We start from the raw sequence: 18,614 nt of genomic DNA, 5'->3' as shown, positions 1-18,614 counted from the left end.
GCAGGATGCCTCCAGGACTCCTCTTGGATCAGACTAACACCTGTTCGGACATCTAAGCAAAGATTGAGCATCGTTGTCCCCATTCCTCTGCGGTAGGCACCGTCTATCTACTAACGAGCCGAGATTCTCTCTTTCCCAGAGAGGAGTCTCTAGCAGGATAATTTTGCCATTCCCCATCGAGGTGGTTCCCTTAGAACAACGACCAGTGTTCAAGCCTTCCTGTGCAGACGTTATTCCCTTAGAAAGAGAGGGAAAAGGGGAGAATGTTCCAAACCTTTACTCCTGGAGGAATACAGCACTTACCATCCAGTAAGGCATCAAAGGATGCCAAGACTATCACAAAGTCTTCGGCTACAACATCAAGGCCTCCCCAAGAGAAGCCTAAATGATCCTCGCCGATTGCTACAGGGCCGTCAGTAAGCGACACTCATTCTGCAAGGGATGACCTTGACCCACCCTAAGAGGAGATCTCGGGGGTGGATAACTACAACGACGATGACGAATATCACTAGACAGCTGCTAGTTCAAGCTATCAAGGCAGAGTAGGAGTCGCAGCATGCCTTCTGAAAGGTCTTGGCCTGCATGAGGGCCATCAACAGGTTGTCTGACCCAACAATGGCCCCTCAAGAGAGCAAAGACACAGTCCTAAACCATGACTATGGTACCCAGAAGCCCCTGAAGACCAGTGCAGTCTTGGCCTGGTCTAAGGGTTTGACAAGTGCCCATCGGAAGGTATTTTCCCAGATTTCCAGCTACTCCTCTAAGCTCCTCCTGCCGCTTTTCGTGCACTAGAGGAAGTATTATGAGGTTTTCAACGAGAGCCTTCCGGCCTTGCTTCTTAACCACTCCTTAGAGGCTTTTACCAGAGGTGTTGCAAAATATGCCATGCAGGCTGCTTCGTGGCTGTATTTCTGGTTGGGATCAGTGGAAAACCTCATAAGGACCGAGAAATTGTCCTTGGAGACCTGGAAGAAGTCGATGGAGACTTTTCTATTATCAGGAATTTGAACCATTAAGTTCCTCTCCCACCAAGCTGTGAACTTTTGAGCTAACACGATCTTTCAGCAAAGGGACTCGATAATAGAAATATTCCATCGACAGGTCCCACTGACTGAGAAACGCAACTCTGCGTGGTTCCTCTCTGCTCAAGCCAGAAGACATTGAACGGACGGCCGAGAGATGCAGGAAGTCCAACTAACCTCACTCCTACATAGGGATCTGACGTCTCCTCCCTATACGCCTCCTCTGCCACAGAAGAAACACCAGTAGCCGATGAAACTGCCAGCTACGATGGCAACGAATAAGGTATCAAAAAAGCCATTTCTAGCCAAAAAGCAGGAGGGCTCAAAGTCCTCACATGGAGGTAAGAGTTCTAGAGGGAGTGACCAAAGCCGCCACCGTTAGGACAGGCAATCATCCCACTTGTCCATCAGTAGGGGGATGCCTGCACTGCAACTGGAAGAGGTGACTGCCGCTCGGGGCCAAACCCTGGACAGTCTCCGTAATTCGTTCAGGGTATCGTGTCACGTTCATTCAATCTCTCCCTCCACTGATCCTGGGATCAAGTTCCATTGAGCTCCTATAAGAAGGGATCCGTAAAGAAGCTGACCCTCAGGGTCGAAGTCCAGATCATGTTGGAGAAGGACACTCTCCAGGAGGTCCTCGATGACTCCCCGGGCTTCTTCAGTCAACTCTTTATGTGAAAAAGGCGTCTGGAAGCTGGATATCAGTCATCAACCTCTCAGCTCTGAACAAGTTTGTCGAGTAAACCTCATTCAGCATGGAGACGGCAGACACGGTCAAAAAAGCGGTAAGACCACAGGACTTCGTGTGTAAGCTGGATCTCAAGGATGCATACTTCCAGATCCAAATCCATCCGTCTTTAAGGAAGTATTTAAGGATTATACTCGACAACAAGAAATGCTAGTTCAAGGTACTGTGCTTCAGTCTTTCTACACCACCTCAAGTCTTCATGAGAATTTTCACCGTAGTATCATCGGCATCCGTCTCATGGCATATCTGGACGACTAGCTGATTCTAGCTGTCTCGGTGGCAACCCTTTTTCAGCATCGAGACAAACTTCTAGTTTTGCCAAGATCTGGAGATTATGGTAATCTCGAGAAGTCGTCACTGCTTCCCTCCCAAAGACTGGTATACCTAGGTATGATCATCAACACCAATCAGCAGAGTCTTCCCATCAGAACTCCCAGCCTAGCAATGGTTGTGTCTCCTAGGTCACTTATCATCACTAGCCCATCTACTTCCCAAAGGCTGCCTCAGGATCTGATCTCTCCAGTAGTGGCTGAAGTCCAGCTAGAATCAGTCCAGCCATTTTCTGGATATTCTAGTTCCCATAGGACTAGAAGAGCCGACAGACCTCAGATGGTGGTTGGAAGACGAGAACCTCTGCAGGGGTGCCGACCTTCTTGTTTTCCCCCCAGAATTAATGCTCTTTTCAGATGCATCAAAAGAAAGGTGGGGGGGGGGCGGCTTCTGCACCACAAGGCCTCAGGCCTGTGGTCAAAGCCCGAAGGATACCAGCACATAAATCTCATAGATGAGGACAGCTTTCCTAACCATCCAGAAGCTTCAGCAGTTTCTGGTGGGTCACTCTCTGGTGATGATGAGCAACAACACCACAATGGTGGCTTACATCAACAAACAAGGCAGTACCTTTTTGCAGCACTATCCCATCTAGCAGTAGAGATACGGAGATGGGCAGAAGACAACTTAGCATCCTTATCAGTAGGCTTCATTCCCAGCAAAATGAAAGTGCTCGCTGACAATCTGAGAGGAGCAAATCAGATAGTGAGCTCCAAGTGATCTTTGAATCATCTAGTAGCCAACAAAGTCCTAACTTTGTGGGGTTCTCCAACTCAGGACTTGTTTGCGACGTCCCTGAATTTCAGGCTCCGCTTTACTGCTCTCTCGCAATATGCATTCCAATAATGGTGGCACAATATCCATGATTATGTCTTTCCCCCATTCTGTCTGATGAGAAGAGTACTCAACAAGACCAGAGCATCCACTAATCTTTCGATGACACTCATAGCTCCGTTATGGCATTGCTTAGAATGGTTCCCAGACCTTCTGCAGCTCCTAACAGAGCTTCCGAGAGAACTCCCTCCATGACACAATCTACTCAAACAACCACATGCGAACATCTTCCACAAAGCTGTAATTTTGCTATGACTTCATGCCTGGAGACTTTCAAGCACCTCCTCACTCAGAGAGGATTTTTGCAACAAGTTGCCAAACAGACAGCTGGATACCTTCAACAATCTCAGCCTCAGTCTACCAGGCATCTTTTGTGGTTGATATCGTGAAAGGAGTATCTCTCCCCCTCGAAGCCACTATTCCAACAATAGCGGAGTTCCTTATTCACCTTCGGGAGGAAATACTCCTCTCGGTTTCAACAGTAAAAGGTTACCACACAACCTTGAGTCTTGCCTTTAAACTAAAAGGAGTCAATATTTCTTCCTGGGAACTTTCTCTCCTCATACAAAGTTACGAGCTTAACTGTCCTCAGACGGAATTTAGACCTCTGAATGGTGCCCCCTACGAACCACTACATCAGGCAACAGATCACCACTTCGCTCTGAAGACAGTGTTCCTATCTGCTTTGGCTTCAGCCAAAAGAGTTAGTGAACTGGATGGGTTTTCTTATGACATTGTCCATTCAAGGGAATGGGGAGAGGCAATTCTGAGCTTCGTCCCTGAGTTTAATGCAATGACTCAAAATCCGGGGGAAGCCCATCCTAGATTCAGTCTCTTCAGGATTGAGAGTCTTAATACTGTAACCGATGACCCAGATCAACTGTTACTATGCCCAGTAAGGAGTTTGCAGTATTAATTCAAAACAACATCAGCAGCTCGCAACAGTGTCAACACTCTTTATCAGCACCAGGTAGGTCAAGAGGAGGATCAGGAAGAACACCATCTCTGGTTGGATTTGCAGGGTCATCAACCTGGCCCTGAATCCTGATCCTCCTCCAACACGACAACTCAGAGCTCATGATATCAGGGGCATTACAACGTCCTTGTAATTCAAAAGGAACTACTCTGTGGCACAGGTATTGCAGGCGGACGTGTGGAAGCATCAGGCGACCTTCAACGCCCACTACCTGCAATACGTAACCCACAGGAACATGGAAACATTTTCCATTGGTACTGTGGTGGCTGCTGCACAGCAAGTGGTTTAGGCATCTAAAGCTCCTTGATGGACAATTAGTAGATGGTTGAGGGCAAAGGTTACCTGGGATTAGTCTGGGATGAATGTTTAAGAATGATTGGCTCTTTCTTTTCTCCATCTTCCCCTCTCTTGGGGAATCAGCACCCAGGTTACTCTGCAAAGCTGATCTCACATATCTGCAGCTAAATCATTTTCTATTGTGTAACTTGGTATTCTTTCAATACTTGTTGTGGCCTCAGACCCTAACGAGGGGGTATTGGGTAATGTCTTGGTACCCTCTAAAGAGTCCTATGACTTGAAAGAGCTCTTACCTAGACAGTCATATTACTTATAACAAGAGCACGCAACTCATGTAGGCCACGGACCGTGCATAGCATGGTTTTAGCAAGATGTAGGGTGTCGTTTAAAGCCAAAAGGCCAGTTGGTGCAGACTTCACCCTTCTAAAGGGTAAGTCATTCCCTATAAATAGCATTGGTTTGTATTTAGTGACAAAACAAATGACAAATTTGGAAGGAATTTGTATTTTCCCTAATGATACAAACCTGTACCTGTAGGGAGGTACGGAGCTAATCTGGAAGAATCATGATTACATAAGGCAATACAAATTGGTCCACCACCATCTATCCCCTTTGAAGACCTACCTCCAAGCAGAGTAGTTACTCAGCCCAGGTGTGTGAGTGAGCAGGATAGCAACTTCCCCCAAGCCCCATAACTAGTGGGTTGAAGGTTAACCCTAGCTAAAAGTCTTATGGCTTGTCTTTCAGCTTTGCCAAAAGTAATGTCTCCTATAAATAGCTACAGGTTTGCTTCGTTAAGAAAAATACAAATTACTTAAAAATTTGTCATAATAATAATACTTACCTAGATAATTTAGCTAGACTTGAATTCAAATAACCCATCCAAATTTTAAAACATTGGCAACTCTGATACTTCTTATTCTGTCCTTTTGTTGGTAACACTGACGGCTGGAATGAGAGTTCATTCAACTCTTACTCCAGTATGTAATACCAGAAGTAGGGAAGGCTGGGTGGGACTAGCTAAATTATCCAGGTAATAATTATTATTAATTTTAGAATGAAAATTCCATATTAATAAACATTACCTTCAGATAATTTATCTAGCCCCATTATCCCCATTGACAAGGAGGGAACTAGAAGAATTTTCCCTTTTTAGAAAAGGAGGTAACAACAAAGACTAACTTAAGTGGAAAAATACTGAACATAAAAAATTCTTGCCTGAAACAAAGTGGACTGCAAACAGAAAAGCCTAAGGAAAATTGAAGGTCAATCCACACGGTGATTGGCTGAACAAACCCTAGAAAGGATAAAGACAGACTGTCATCCAACAGCTCCTCTGAGGAAAAAATAAATGAAACTAGAATCATATTAATTGAAAGGCGAAAGGTGCTGAGAGAAAACAGACTACTCTTTCCTAGAGGTAGGCCAGAAGATTAAAAACTTCAGATGTTCCACACGACGGCCGTAGGGAAGCAAAGGAGACTCCCATGACAAATGGAGATGATCTCTTCTTGACAACTACCTCTTCCTTGTACAATGTCTTAATAGGTTTGGTGAAGATAATCATCTGTTCCCTAGTTCGCAACTTGGCTTTCATAAAGGCCTTGGAGCATGTGATGCCATTCTTACAATCTAAAATGGTGTACAGAAATCCCTTGATTGTAATCAGGAAGTTTGTATGATTTGCCTTGATTTTAGTGCTGCCTTTGATTGTGTGAATCAAGAGGCCATTGTCTTCAAACTCAAACAGTTGGGTGTGAGTGGGTCTTATCTTATCTTTATAGGTAGTAGGTTGGACATGGCACCCGTTGATATACTACCGCTAGAGAGTTATGGAGTCCTTTGACTGGCCAGACAGTACTGCATTGGATCCTTCTCTCTGGTTACGGTTCTTTCCCTTTGCCTACACAGACTTCAAATAGTCTGGCCTATTCTTTACAGATTCTCCTCTTTCCTTATACACCTGACATTACTGAGATTGCCAAACAATTCTTCTTCACCCAAGGGGTTAACTACTGCACTGTAATTGTTCAGTGGCTACTTTCCTCTTGGTAATGGTAGAAGAGACTCTTTAGGTATGGTAAGCAGCTCTTCTAGGAGAAGGACACTTCAACACAAAACCAATGTTCTCTAGTCTTGGGTAGTGCCATAGCCTATGTACTATGGTCTTCCACTGTCTTGGGTTAGAGTTCTCTTGCTTGAAGGTACACTCGGGCTCACTTTTATCTTCTTTCTCTTCTTCTTGTTTTGTTAAATTTTTTAGTTTATATAGGAAATATTAATTTTAATGTTTTTACTATTCTTTTAGATATTTAAATTTTCCTTGTTTCCTTTCCTGACTGGGCTATTTTCCCTGTTGGGGCCACTGGGCTTATAGCATCCTGCTTTCCCAACTAGGGTTGTAGCTTAGCATTTAATAATAATAATATAATTGAATTTCAAGTAATAGGTCGCAAAAAGTTGTTGTTGATAAGCACCATAGAGATTAATAATTATGAATGTGATATCTGGGGTTCCTCGGAGTAGTGTTCTTCGCCCATTACTTTTTACACCATATACACATGACATGTGGTTTGGCATACAAAACATGCTTGTTGCAGATGCAGATGATGCTACTCTCTTTGCATCAATTCCATCTCCTGAATGTAGATATGGGGTTACTCAATCCCTTAATAGAGATCTTGCCAAAATTAGTGCATGGTGCAATTATGGAGCATGAAGTTGAATCCTAACAAAAGACAAAGTATGGTTATAAGTAGGTCAAGGACAGTTGCTCCTCAACATCCGGATCTCAGCATTGATAATATTTCTTTAACTGTATGACTCTTAAAATTTTAGGTGTGATTTTCAATAACAAATTTACTTTTGAGAAACACATTAGGTCCGTGTCTTCTTCAATTGCACAAAAACTTGGCTTATTAAGAAAATCTTTTAAAATTTTTGGTTTTCAATCTATACATTTCTTTTATTCTACCTTGTTTTGAGTGTTGTTCTCCTGTTTGGTCTTCTCCTGCTGATTCTCATCTTAATTTGTTGGAGGGGAACTTAAGGTCTATTAAATCTTTAATTCCTGATCTAGATATTAATCTCTGGTTCTGTTGTTCAATAAGTTTGTTATGTATGTTGCGAAAGATTTTTTATAATTCAAACCATCCTTCATATTCAATTCTTTCCGGACAGTACCACCCTAATCGTAATACTTGGTATGCAGTTAATACTAATAGTCACACCTTTTCCATCATGAGGCTCAATACTACACAGTATTTTAGAAGTTTTATTCCAGCTACGACCATGTGGCCGCGGGGGCATAAAAAAAAAATAAAATGGCGCCAACGTATCCCTGCATGTCGTGAGAGGCGACTAAAAGGGATAGGATGAGGGGGCTGGGAACCCCCTCTCCTATATTATAATCCTGTGAGACATCAAAGAGGTGGAGCTGGGGGGAGAGTGACTGCTACCCGCACTCTAGTTTTGGTGTGTTTGAATGTGTGTGTAGATTTAGTATGATAGAGAGTAAAATATGTGAGATTGGAAGTATGTTTAGGAATAGAAGGATGGATATATTGGCTTTGTGTGAGACAAAGATAAAAGGGAAAGGTGAAGTGATGTTTGGTGAAATGTCTGGTAGAGTGTCTGGGATTAAAAGGGGAAGAGCAAGAAAAGGTGTGGCTTTATTGCTGAGTGAATGGATGAGAGGTAAAGTAAGGGAATGGAAGGAGATATCATCTAGGTTAACACTAGAACGACCAAGCGGTCATTTTGACCGCATTTTGATTTTCCGATGCATAGAGCTATTATAATCTTTCCCCAACAAACTTGATACTCATTGACTTTTCCTAACTTTTCATGATATATATTGATAATAAGTGAAAATTAAAATATGCTATAATCCTGTGAGATATATCAGGTAATACCTAGAACGACCGAACGGTCATTTTGACCGCTAGGCAGCAATATAATGGTAATTATGGTGGCGCGCCAGTCAAAACGTTTGACAGCTTGTATTCCCGGTGCCTGTAAGTCTGGCGGCGTGTTATCATTTCCCCTGAAGTACTAAAGGATAAACAAATTGAACAAACGCTCTCTGTCGAATGATGAAATTGTGACATATTTGTCGACACTATTTGAATCTGAGTCTGAAGGAGATCCAATATCACAAGATGAAGAAAAGGAGTATATCCCCAATCAAGAAAGTTCATCTGAATCTGATGATTATCATGACGATGGTGATAATGAATGGGAACCGTTGCAAAGCACTGTTGCTCTTTCTAACAAAGAAGATACTGTAGATGAGCAAACAACTTCTACTACTATTCTGACTGGCAAGGATGGAACACGGTGGGAAGTTATTGAACAGGATCTTGTCAATGTTGGGAGAATTACCGCCCAAAACATAATACGAGAAATACCGGGACCAACATCCCTTGCCAAATGTCAAGTTTTTCCTAGACAAGTTCTGAGCGCTTTCAGATTATTGATAAATGACTTCATCATCAATTACATACAAAAATGTACAAAAACTGAAGCGAAAGTGAACTTGAATGATGACAATTGGAACATAACATTTGAATAGGTTTATGCTACTATAGGCAGTATGCATGCTAGAGGAGTTCTTGCAAAAGGACAATCTGTTGAAAACTTTTGATCAGTAAAATGGGTGCCTCCCTTTTTCCAAGAGACAATGTCAAGAGCACGTTTCAAGGAAATTATGAAATTCCTAAGATTTGACATTCGATCATCACGATCCATTCGAATGCAAACTGACAAATTTGCTATGATTTCAGAAGTTTGGGACATATTTGTGTAAAATGTAATCAGTAAATCATACATTGTAAGGATTGTAGTGATATATAAACACACAGACATATATAACGGATTTTGAGCGAAGCGAAAAATCTATTTTTGGGTAAGATAGCCATGTCGTCCTGATGGAAGTTCCTTAAAGGCAGCTTCCTAGGGTATATTACAACTACAGCGATATTCCCAGAGAATTTACCTTCAGGTACCCAGAATTCTAACTCCTGGAGCGAGTATCCCTAAAAAAGACCTTAGGGATATCGTAAATATCAGTGGACGTATTCTTGACACGCCTCATAGCAATCTATACCCCGAATAGAGTTAACACTTCGTAGGGGTAAAATGGCAAGAAAACGAAAACGATAAGAAAGGGGGGAGCCGTTCATAAGGCATCCCTCCTCACCGTTTCGAAAGCGTGCCCTGCGCCGCTCACGGCGCCATCTGTATTCCTTGTAGCGATACACGAGGTGCTACAGATACTGTATGTAGGGAGGGGTCCTACTCTCCTTTTCACTCATATTTATTTTGAAAAGGAGCAGGGCGGGTCCATCAGGACGACATGGCTATCTTACCCAAAAATAGATTTTTCGCTTCGCTCAAAATCCGTTTTTTGGGCTCAAGCCATGTCGTCCTGATGGAAGTATACCAGAGCATTACTGTATCTGTGGATTCTCAATACGTGCCGTACTCCTCAAGAATGTTTCTTAGTCAACTCGACTGACAGACCTAAGATGTTACCGTTATACATCTTTTCACTAATCATAAGCCATGAGAGTGCTTCCTGCCCCCTACAGGGAGGAGTCCTACTAGACTCTAGAAACGAACGAAGAGTACATATACCTATGTATGAATCACTCGCTAGCCAGTACCATATAGTGGTCTCACTCTATATGAAGCGAAGTCTTACGGGACTACCGTAACCAAAAGAAAAAGTCCCGACCAGCACCCTGGTCGAAGTAAAAATAGACAAAAGGTTATATCTGCGTAGGATTAAACTTGCTACTACCACCGTCCTCAGAAAGGGGTGGAGTCCTTATTGCTAAGGAAAGTATAAGCCAGTATAATCCAGGCTTTGCATTAAGGAATAGGCTATTATAGATATCCCCGATTAATATACATAGGCTAAATGCTCAAAAAACAATATGAAATCAAAAAATATAGGTGAAGGAGACGCAAGGTTCCCGAGAACAAGTTTATTGAGAAACAATAAATAGGTATGGTCACCATAAATATGTACATATGCTAGGTGGATGACCAACAATTTTCACAAGTACTGTAGTGCATGGATGAATGATTATCTGAAAGAAAACATATGTGTCACTTACACATACCCCGGTATCAAACTTAACGTCCATGTTACCACTTGCTGACAATAGCGTTGGCAAACGCTTGGCACCCTGTCTGTACTTATGTTACCATCACCATCACGTTGGAACAGTCATTGTGGGCTCTGAGAGCCTACACTACCAGTTATATCAACATATATAACTAACTATTCACCCAAGAATCCAAGTCCCAAATGATTCCGCTGTTCCTCGCAGAGTTAAACAGCAGGGTTAACGACGCAACCAACTGCTACCACAGACCTCTTTAGCTGCTCCACTTGCTTAGCATAGTGGCAAAAGAATACCCTGGAAGACTTCCAGCCAGTGTATGAACGAAGGTGTTCAAAATCCATACAATTAAAGAAGTTTAAAGATGAAGCAACTTTCCTCGGATCATGACCTGCGGGTGAACTGTCAGGATCCGCTCTGCGAATAAAATATGTAATTTTCGCCCTAAGTTGATTTAAAGATAAATTCGAGCCCGATGTTTCTCCTCTGAATAGTTGGCCCCCATGGAAGTCTGAAGTTCTACGAAGATAGACCTTAAGGCATTCTACGGGACATAGAGATGCATCTTCTTTCAGAGGGCAGATTCTCCAGGGACCCCACCTGTTGGTGGGCAACTCGTTCTTAGCGAGAAACGTAGGGTCCGGAAACAGGTTCAGTTCTCCCCCCTCCAGGAACTGAACTCGGCCCTCCTCTCTCGAGAGGGCCACAATCTCACTAACTCTGGCCCCAGAAGCAAGGGCAAAAAGGAAGATCACTTTTTGAGTCAGGTCCTTCAACGCACATTCCTCATTATCTAGTAATGAGGCAAAATGAAGGACTTTGTCTAATGACCATGAAATAGGCTTTGGAGGAGCTGATGGTCTAAGCCTAGCACAGGCCTTTGGGATCTTATTAAACATTTCGTTAGCGAGGTCTACCTGGAAGGCATATAGAATGGGTCTTGTTAGAGCTGACTTACATGTAGAAATTGTGTTCGCCGCCAGCCCCTGTCCGTGGAGGTGAATGAAGAAGGATAGGCAGAACTCCGTAGAGATCTCGTGCGGGTTCTTATCTTTGACAAAGGCTACCCATTTCTTCCATGCAGATTCGTACTGCCTCCTAGTAGACTTACACTTGTATTCTTCCAGGAAGTCGATACTATCTTTCGAGATTCCGAACCGTTTCTTCACCGCTAGGGAGAGAAAATCATGAGCTGCAGGGTTCGGGTCTTCTGTAATGAAGCGAAGACAGTCGACTTCTGGACTTGCTGGGACAGAACTGGGTCCGGGAGCGGTAGGAACTTCAGTCGTAGTTCCAGAGCCAGAGGGAACCATACACTGTTCGGCCACTTGTGGGCCACTATTGCTGCTACTCCCTTGAAGGATCTCAGTTTGTTGAGGACCCTCAACATCAGATTGTGAGGGGGAAACAGGTAGATCCTGGACCATCTGTTCCAATCGAGGGACATCGCATCTATTGCTTCTGCCGCGGGGTCCACATATGGGGACACATATTTCGGCAGCTTCTTGTTGTCCTTCGTCGCGAAGAGGTCTATCTGCAGTTCTGGGACTTGACTCAAGATGAAAGAGAATGATCCTGCGTCTAGGGACCATTCTGTCTCTATCGGTGTTATCCTGGATAGAGCGTCCGCGGTCACATTCCGGACTCCTTGAAGGTGAACTGCTGACAGGTGCCACTTCTTCTTCTCCGCCAGTCGGAATATGGCTAACATCACCTGGTTGAGAGGTGGGGATCTCGATCCCCGCCGATTCAGACATTTCACAACCACCTCGCTGTCCAGTACCAACCTTACGTGGATCGAGTGACGTGGGGATACTTTCTTCAGGGTCAGAAGTACTGCCATAGCTTCTAGAAAGTTTATGTGAAAGGTCCCAAATAGCTTGGACCAGATTCCTTGCACTTTTTTCCGATGGGAGTGACCCCCCCACCCTACCTTTGAGGCGTCTGTGTGGATTGTCACTGACGGGGGGGGTGGCTGAAGAGGTAGAGACCTCTTTAGACGACTGGCTTGAGACCACGGTCTGAGAAGAGAACGTAGCCGAAGTGGGACCGGTCTCTTTACGTCCCTTCGCTCTTTCGATGCAAAGGTTCTCCATACTCCCGCTGCATCTTTTAGCTGTGCTCTTAGCACAGGGTCTGTTACTGATGCAAACTGAAGAGAGCCCAAAACCCTCTCTTGTTCGCGTCTTGATATCCTCTCGGAACCTAGAAGTCTCCTGACAGACCCTGCTATTTCCTTCCTCTTTGACATCGGGATGGAAAGACGGTGTGACACTAGATCCCAGTGAATTCCCAACCACTGGAACCTCTGAGCTGGAGAAAGACGAGACTTCTTTCTGTTGATCATGAAGCCTAGATATTCCAGGAACTGAATCACTTGTAGGGAAGCTTGCAAGCATTCTGCTCTGGATGCTGCCCACACCAACCAATCGTCCAGGTAGGCTACTACCTGGAACCCTTTTAGGCGTAACTGTTTGAGAGCTGCGCTCGCAAGCTTCGTAAAGATCCTTGGGGCTATGTTTAGTCCGAAGGGCATCGCCCTGAAAGCGTAAAGTTTTTGTTGTAGCTTGAATCCTAGGTAGGGGGAGAGACGACGACTTATTGGAACGTGCCAATATGCGTCTGACAAGTCGATGGAGACGGTATATGCCCTCTTGGGCAGTAAGGCCCTTATGTGTTGTAACGTTAGCATTTTGAACTTGTGGTTCACTATGAACTTGTTGAGTGGTGACAAGTCCAGAATGACTCTGAGTTTCCCCGAGTCTTTCTTGGGAACACAAAACAGCCTCCCTTGGAACTTGATGGACTTTACCCTCCTGATCACCTTTTTCTCCAACAGATCTTGGATGTACTCCTCCAAAACGGGGGTGGAGTGTTGGAAAAATTGAGGGCACAGGGGCGGAGTACTGTACCAACTCCAACCCAGTCCATTTTTGAGAAGGCTGTGGGCCCAGGGATCGAAGGTCCAGCGATCCCGGAAATACTGAAGTCTCCCACCTACCGGCGACACTTCACTTTGACTGTCCTGCAGTCTTGCCTCCCTGGCCGCGACCACCTCTGAATCCTCGTCCCCTAGAGGGGCGTCTTGATGACCCTCTAGCTGCTCCTCTGGGTCTTGCACGAAACGTGGTCGACTGTCCCTCGAACACGGGATTGAATGCAGGGGAAGCTGATGACATTGCTTGGGGAACCCATTGGAAGGTGGTCGGGGTCTGGGCTACCAGTTGTGGAACCGGAGGCAAAGCTGGCTGTTGCTGCTGTGGTCTTTGCTGTTTGAAGGACTTGGCTGGACGGGAGGAAAACCTTGACTTCTTTGCCTTTCCTTTCGGCTGAGGGCCCTCATCCGGAGAAGACTTCCTCTTAAGGGACAGGCCCCACTTCAGGAGAAGATTGCGGTTCTCAGTGGCGGCCTTGTCCACGATCTCTTTGACCACGTCCTTGGGAAAGAGATCCTTACCCCAGATGTTAGATGAAATTAGCCTCTTGGGTTCGTGCCTCACTGTGGCCGAGGCAAACACAAACTCCCTACAGGCTCTCCTTGCTTTCACAAAGCAATAGAGGTCCTTGGTTACTGTGGCCAGATGGATTTTGGCCATAACCATGAACATCTCTGGCATCTTGGGGTCACTAGCCATCGTCTCCATGTTGGTCTGGAGAGACATCGAGGCTGCCAGGCGCTCCTTTGTGTCCAATTCCCTCCGAAGAAGGAATTCCGACAACTTGGGAAGGTTTTCGCCGAACTGCTGTCCTGCAATGTCGGCGTCTAACTTCCCAACCGAGAAAGTAAGGTGCACCTCCTTCCAGTCCTTGTTATCCATTGGCAATGCCAGCGATAGAGGTTTACATTCCTCCAAGGACGGGCACGGCTTGCCAGCTTCAACTGCCTTGATGACGGCCGCAAACCCCTTTTGCATAAAGGGGAAGGCCCTAGCTGGGGAGGATACAAAGGAGGGGTGTTTCTTGCTCAAGGCGGCAACCTTCGAGTTTGAGAACCCCCTCTCCTTTAAAGCAGCTGTCAAGGTGGCTTGAGCCTTGGAGTGATCTAGGATAATCACTTCCTTTGGTTCCGTCTCCTCCTTCGAAGCCGGCTCCTTCTTCAAACGGACATAGCAGTCCGGGTAGGCCCCTCTACTGGGCCAGAATTCCACCTCCTCAAGGGGAACTGAACCCAGTTTCTCCGACATGACGATCTTCCCAATCGTCATCGGCATGTGCTCGGCATATCTCCACGGGTTGGCATCCGAGCACAGAGGAAGGTCCTTAACGTTGAGCTTCTTTGGAGGTCCACGTGATGCTGTGATCTTCTGCATCTGGAGCTCCAAAGTAGCGGCCTTCTGATTATTCTCCCTCTGCATCTGTTGGATCATACCAACGATGGAAGAGAGAGCCTGTCCAAGCTCTGCTGGAAGAGCGGACGAGGTAGAGGGGATAGGTTCAGGGACCTGAACCGGCACGTCTGATGAAACGGGAACCTCTTCCTCCACAGCAATAGGATCTCGATCTTGCTCCTCGCCCTCTGCGAGGAGATCCTGCTCCGCACGATCAGACAAGTCGGACATCTTGTCGTCCAACTGGATGTCCTGCAAGGCGTCAGCGACATCCTCCTCCACTGGGATCTGGATCAGAGGGATCTCCGGCCGAGGCTGGGGAACAACAGCATCAGGGGAAGCCTTGGGGAAAAGGTATGCCCTCATCTTCTCGTTAGGAAGATAAGGTCCAGTGGTGTTTTTCTGAAAACCCCTTACCCATACACGAAGCCTCTCCCTCGCTGCATCTCTTGACTCCGCCGACCTAGGGGATTCAAAAGCCTCTGATAGCAGGTTAGTACATACAGCACATACCTGCGGATCCCAGTAACGATGTTCATCATTGGAGGCTGCACAAGCTGCGTGCCTCCTACACGAGGTATGTCCGCAAAAGTTCTTACTGCGGACATTGCAGAAGACACTATCACACTTCGGATGCTCCTCCTGTAAAAGAAGAAAAATTTCCATGAATATCAAGTGAATTTTAATTCACATGTAACAAATGAGTATTCAACAAAAGAATAAGGGAAAGACACCTACTTGTGAAACCCACACAAACACCTGTGGAAGCCCACCGGCCAAGTCACATAGTTAGTCTTTACTAGAATAACCAGAGAACGTATTTCCAAAGGAAATTAGGTGTAGCTCACACCTAAGGTAAAATAATACCATTCTGGCCAGGAATAAAAGAATTATCTTTTATCCTTGTAAGGCGACACCAGGTGATTATACCAGTAACACAAGTAAGATAGAAAAGACAGTGTTGTAACCTACTACATCATGAACTCCTTTGGTTGAATATACCACCAAGAGAGGACTGATACAGTACCTGAGGGTGGTGTGCCAGCCGGCTACTGCCGCTCAGCACCCCCCCCCCTTGTTTTGGAAAGGTAGATCTCAAGTACACAACATCAGATCACCTTTATTGGGGAGAACTCCAGAACCCATGCCTGAACCGGCCGGCAGTGGTTGCCAGACCGTAGCCACCCGGTTTGCACTGAGTTGCCGGCCATCATACTTAGTGGCCGGCTGACTGGGCAGTGTCGCGGGCCGGCCGGCAGCAGTAAACAAACCCTGCCGGCTAGCCCCCACACACTAGGCAGCACTCGGCTGCCGGCCCCACTTGTAGTGGCCGGCAGATGAGCAATAGACCGGCCGGCAAAGGTATACACCCAACGCCGACCGACAGCAAGAGAACTGGAGAACACCCCTCCCCACCGACAGCCGGCCTGTAGGCCGGCAGACGGCAAGGACAACACATACTAAGACAAAAGAGTGAGTGCCGGGTTAAGAGACTATAAGTCTCTGAGCCCGGCTCCCGAAAGAGTGCCGAAAGGAAGGGGAAGACACTAAGTCAAGCTTCCTAACCGCTGCCTACTGAATTTTCAGACGGCAGCGATAGAGGGACCAAGAAAGGACCGGGCAGCACTCACAGTAATGGTCTCTGCCGGTCGGCACACTTTGCCGGCCGACAGGAGACCACGTCAGTTCCTCATCCCAACCTAGGCTAGGCAAGGATGCAGACGACTGACACAATGAACGGAAAAAGAGAAGGGAAGGACAGAGGGTCCTATCCAACCTTACCTTGGTTAAGGGTCATTCCAAACTAAGACAGTTCATCTCAGTAGAGAAAGACCCGAGAGGGAGGCCGGCACTACTGGCTGCCTCCCACGAACCACGGCAAGGAAGGAATTGCCTTTCCAGAAAAGGGAACATAGCCCGAGACCGGAACGGCAAGGACAGTCTGATGAGTCACCGAGTAAAGGGATCACTACTGGAACCCAACAAGGTGGACTAAGGGGGGAACCCTTAGTGCCCGAGTCAATCGGCAAGGGAGACTCTGCCCCATGCCAGACAAACCGGGCTCAGACTAAACACTGTTGTACTGTCACCCTCTGAACCAATACTGTTGGAACGGGAAGGTACAGTACTACCCCAGCATAGATATATTTGAAGATTAATTCAAATAAACCACTAGAGTTAAGCCTAAGGCTTAAACAGAGGGAAAGGGTTTGCCCCTTCCCCTAAGAGAAGGGAGCAAACGGGGAACAGATAATATTATAATGACCTAAGACAACCTAGCCTAGGCACTAAGAGAATCGATTACCTAATTCACCGAAACTCATATCAATACTATCTTGGAAGGTACTCGAAAAGGACTAATATGTATAACGTTGCCTAACGCTTAAAGCAATAATTTCACATTTGGAAGACTAATTATCATGCAGGAAGTACATAGGCCAACAACTAGCCTACGAAGACTAGTGTTGGTAGCCTTGGTAATTTCGCCAGGCACATTACTATCGCATCATAACAGAATTCCTAAATAAGCTAAGTAGCTAATATTTAAGCGCAAAGGGGGCTGGGAACGTCGCTCTTGCTAACAAATAAATCCTATTCTAGCGAGCGACAGCATCCATGATGCCTCCAGCAGGCAACAGCTCTTGTATCAAAGATAACTCTTTTAATAACTTTAATTTTAACCAAGAGCCTACATTTATACATAAAAGAAATAATACTCAACTTATCCGAGGCAGAAGAAGTTGGAGAAAGCATTATAAACGAGAAAATTCCAAGATTAGGTAGTAAACAGGGAAAATACACCGAGTCGTAGAGCTACGCAAAAAGGAATACAGATGGCGCCGTGAGCGGCGCAGGGCACGCTTTCGAAACGGTGAGGAGGGATGCCTTATGAACGGCTCCCCCCTTTCTTATCGTTTTCGTTTTCTTGCCATTTTACCCCTACGAAGTGTTAACTCTATTCGGGGTATAGATTGCTATGAGGCGTGTCAAGAATACGTCCACTGATATTTACGATATCCCTAAGGTCTTTTTTAGGGATACTCGCTCCAGGAGTTAGAATTCTGGGTACCTGAAGGTAAATTCTCTGGGAATATCGCTGTAGTTGTAATATACCCTAGGAAGCTGCCTTTAAGGAACTTCCATCAGGACGACATGGCTTGAGCCCAAAAATATATATATATATATATATATATATATATATATATATATATATATATATATATATATATATATATACATATATATATATATATATATATATATATATGTTTGCGTGTGTATGTGTGCATTTTCTATGTATGTGTAATAGGGTTTATGTGAATATTGTTCATGGAACCTACCTGTATTTTTCTGTATCCAAGTTAATATTTTTTTCAAATACTCTTTCAATTTCAGCAGCCTTTTTAGTTATTATAGCAATTGTAGTCTTTATTGATTTCATTCCTTAATATTGAGTTTTCCTATTGAAAAAAAAATAATTGTACCCTTAAATGACATTGGTTTAAATAAAATACAGCTTGTTTATTTCATGAACAGTTTTCCATTATCGTAGAATAATCCTAAGCTACCAAAAATAAATTAGGAATTATAAATTAAAAAATAATAATAAGAGTTAGGTTGGGTAGGGAATGTTGGGTTTTTGTCAGTGCGTATGAGCCAGGTTGTGAGAAAAGTGAAAAAGAGTGGAATGAGTTCTGGAATGGATTAACTAGGTGTGTAGAAGGACTGGGTAGAAGGAATTATGTAGTTGTCATGGGTGACTTAAATGCTAGAGTGGGCGCTGGAGAGGTAGAAGGTGTCATTGGGAAGTATGGCGTACCAGGTGAAAATGAGAGTGGTGAGAGACTGGTAGACATGTGTGTTGAGTAAGAGATGGTGATAAGGTGTAACTTTTTCCAAAAAAAAAAAAGATAAAAACAAGTACAGTATACATGGGTAAGAGTG

At 44.9% G+C, this 18,614-nt stretch overlaps 1 protein-coding gene across 1 annotated transcript in view; it reads right to left on the bottom strand.

Annotated features, from left to right (window-relative positions):
• LOC137652547 (uncharacterized) overlaps positions 1-18,614 on the bottom strand; it is a 504,806-nt gene that overhangs the window by 368,674 nt on the left and 117,518 nt on the right. The gene's annotated exons all lie outside the window — the stretch shown is intronic.

Source organism: Palaemon carinicauda, chromosome 13 (genome assembly GCF_036898095.1).
Source record: "Palaemon carinicauda isolate YSFRI2023 chromosome 13, ASM3689809v2, whole genome shotgun sequence".
Taxonomy (NCBI): Eukaryota; Metazoa; Arthropoda; class Malacostraca; order Decapoda; family Palaemonidae; genus Palaemon; species Palaemon carinicauda.
The sequence above is the reverse complement of the archived record's forward strand: the minus strand, read 5'-3'. Positions and strand labels throughout refer to the sequence as shown.